This window comes from Theropithecus gelada, chromosome 7a, assembly GCF_003255815.1.
Source record: "Theropithecus gelada isolate Dixy chromosome 7a, Tgel_1.0, whole genome shotgun sequence".
NCBI lineage: Eukaryota > Metazoa > Chordata > Mammalia > Primates > Cercopithecidae > Theropithecus > Theropithecus gelada.
The window spans coordinates 5,961,799-5,965,370 of record NC_037674.1 but is presented as its reverse complement, the minus strand read 5'-3'; the positions used below and the strand labels follow the sequence as shown (position 1 = coordinate 5,965,370).

The window sequence follows — 3,572 nt, the reverse complement described above, 5'->3', positions numbered from 1 at the left end:
GTGCAAACACTAACCAAAACCCACCTCTCTATATAAAAAGGCAAAATAGAGCTTATGACAGAGCTTTGCTTCTAAGTAACTCAAGGTTTAAAGAAGAATTGCAATTAAAAATTTGCACTTAATTACATAAAAGCTCTCCATATACTGTATATCAAATCTTGTTGGAAGCAGCTAAAGTTGTACTTTAGAGGATTTTTTCAGCCTTCAAACATATAAAGAAAGAACAAAGGTTGAAAGAGCAATTATCTATTCAAAGAAATTAGGAAAACAAAATATCCATTTGAAGAAATCAGAGAAAAAAGTATATTACATTTAAAGAAAGTAGAATGAAAGACACGAGGATGACAAGAACAGAAATTAATGACATAGAAAACAAACATAAATAAAAGGAATCGACCAAAACAAAAGTTGCGTCTTTGCAAAAATTAATGAGATGATATACCTTTAGTAACAGTGTTCAAGGACAAAAACAAAGAGTGCACAAATAGCACTATCAAGAATGAAAGAGGACCATCACTATCAATCCCACAAATAATAATATGAAAAGTAGAGAACATACTGAACAACTCAACCCCCAAAACTGTGAAAGATAGTTAACTGAAAAAATACTAATTACAGAAACATACATAGTAGAAATAGTACTAAAGAAATTTAATCAGTAAGCAAAATTTTTTTCTACAAAAATTTTTGTACAAAGCTACCATGCCTTTCCTAGCAGGATCTATGTATTAGACCATTTTTGTGTTGCAATAAAGAAGTGTTCGAGAATGAGTAATTTATAATGAAAAAATATTTTGGTTTGGTGTAGTGGCTCACATCTGTGATCCTAGCAATTTGGAAGGCCAAGGCTAGAAAATACCTTGTGCCCAGGAGTCTGAGACCAGCCTGTGCAACATAGGGAGACCCTGTCTCTAAAAATACATACATATATATAAACATAAATAAGAAAAGAGATTTAATTGACTCACAGTTCTGCAGCTGTACAGGAAGCTTGGTGCTGGCATCTGCTTCTAGTGAGGGCCTCAAGATGCATACAACCATGGTAGAAGGCAAATGGGGACCTGGTGTATTACATGATGCATCTCCCCAGAAAAGGCTTGAGAGGCCCCCAGAATCCCTAGTTGAGTGAAGATCTTTCCTTGTATGAAGCCAGGCCATAAAGGCTGAAGTGGTGCCTGTTTTTCAAAAGCACAAATCTCAGTAAAAAATAACAAGGCATATGAAGAAATAGAGAAAAATGGCCCAATCAAAGGAACAAAATAAATATCCAGGAACTGACCTTAAACAAAGAGATCAATTAACGACCTGAGAAAGAATTCAAAATAATTGTCTTAAAGAACTTCAGTGTGATACAAGAGTACACAGATACACAGCTAAAAACAAATCCAGAAAACAATGCATTAACAAGGTGACAATATGATCAAAGAGACAAAAACTAAGGAAAAAAAATATCCAGAGCCGAAGACTGCAATAATTGAATTATAAAATTCACTAGAAGGATTCAATAGACAACTTGATCAAGCAGAACAAAGAATCAGTGAAGTTGAAGACAGATAATTTGAAATGATCAAGTCACAGGAACAGAAAGAATAAAGAATTAATAAAAGTGAAGAAAGCATAAGGGACTTATGAAAAATCATCAAGCCTATCAATATACATGTTATAGGAGTTAAAAAGAAGAATGAGAGCAAAGGGCAGAGAGCTTATTTGAAGAAATAATGGCCCAAACTTCCAAATCTAAGGAAGAAAATGGACATCCAAATTCTGGAAGCTCAAAGGATGCTGACTAAGAAGAACCCAGAGATGCCCACATTGAGACATATTGTAATCAAACTCTCAAGGATAGTTTGATGTATCAGAAGTCAAGGATAAAGAGGGAGTCTTGAAAACAGCAAGAGAAAAGCCACTTGTCATGTACAAGGGAGCTACTCTAAGATTATCAGCTGATTTCTCAGCAGAAATATTATAGGCTAGAAAGGAGTGAGATGTTATATGCAAAGTACTGGAAGAAAAAAAACTTTTGTCAACCAAGAATATTATAACCAACAAAACTGTTCTTCAAAAATGAAGGAGAAGGCAGCCAAGTGGTCTCCCAAAACCACAACCCAGCTGCCACTAGCATCGTCACCACCCATAAAAGAACTGAGCTGAGTGGGGGTGCTGCCCAGAGTCCTGTGGGCAGAAGACTATAGCAGGAGCTGATGACCCTCATGATGTCTGGTGACAAAGGGATTTCTGCCTTCCCTGAATCAGACAAACTTTTCAAATGGGTAGGGACCATCCGTGGAGCAGTTGGCACAGTATATGAAGACCTGAGGTATAAGCTCTTGCTAGAGTTCCCCAGTGGCTGCCCTTACAATGAGCCCACATTGAAGTTCCTCACACCCTGCTACCACCCCAACATAGACACCCAGGGTAACATATGCCTGGATATTCGGAAGGACAAGTGGTCTGTACTGTATGGCATCAGGACCATTCTGGTCTCCATCCAGAGTCTGCTAGGAGAACCCAACATTGATAGCCCTTTGAACATGCATGCTGTTGAGTTCTGGAAAAAAGCTTCCCACAGCTTTTACCTGCAAGAAACCTACTCAAAGTAGGTTACCAGCCAGGACCCCTGACCCAGGCTGCCCAGACTGTCCTTTTTTTTTCTTTTGAAGTGGAGTCTTGCTCTGTTGCCCAGGCTGGAGTGCAGTGGTGAGATCTCAGCTCACTGCAACCTCCACCTCCCAGGTTCAAACTATTCTCATGCCTCAGCCTCCCGAGTAGCTGGGATTACAGGCACCCGCCACCACACCCAGCTAATTTTGGTATTTTTAGTAGAGACGAGGTTTCACTATGTTGGTCAGGCTGGTCACAAACTCCTGACCTCAGGTGATCTGTCCGCCTTGGCCTCCCAAAGTGCTAGGATTACAGGCATGAGCCACCACACCTGGTCTCCCTGCCTATCTTTGTGTCGTCTTTTTAAGTTTTCCTTCGATGGTCTGTCGTGTCTGTGATTTCTGTATAGGACTCTGTATCTTGAGCTGTGGTATTATTTTTGTTTTGTTTTTGTCTTTTAAATTAAGCCTTGACTGAGCCATTGTGATGTATATTAAATAAATACATTTTGATCATAAAAAAAAAAGGTGAAATAAAGACCTTCCCAGAAAAATAAAAGCTGAAGGTGTTTATCCACACTAAATCTACCTTACAAAAAAATGCTAAAGGGAGTTCTTCAAGTTGAAACAAAAGGACACTTGACAGCAACACAAGGGCATAAAAAATATAAAGCACTCAGTAAAGGGAGGTATATGGAAAAGTACAGAATCCTATAATATTCTAATGGTGGTACATAAATCACATCTAATTCTGGTATAAAATTTGAAAGATAAAAGTATCAATAGAACTATAACAAACTATGTTAATGAACATAAAATATAAAAATATGCAATTTGTGAAATAAATAACATAAAGTAGGGGGGATGTAAAATTTTGTATGTAACTCATATTAAGTTTCTGTCAGTTTAAAATAAATGGCTATAATGATAAGGTATTATACTTAAGCCCCATGGTAGTCACAAAGGAAATAT

General features: G+C 37.6%; 1 pseudogene; it reads left to right on the top strand.

Annotated features, from left to right (window-relative positions):
* Window positions 1-2,201: 2,201 nt before the first annotated feature.
* On the top strand, window positions 2,202-2,600 carry LOC112627799 (annotated as a pseudogene).
* The last annotated feature ends 972 nt before the right edge of the window (window positions 2,601-3,572 follow it).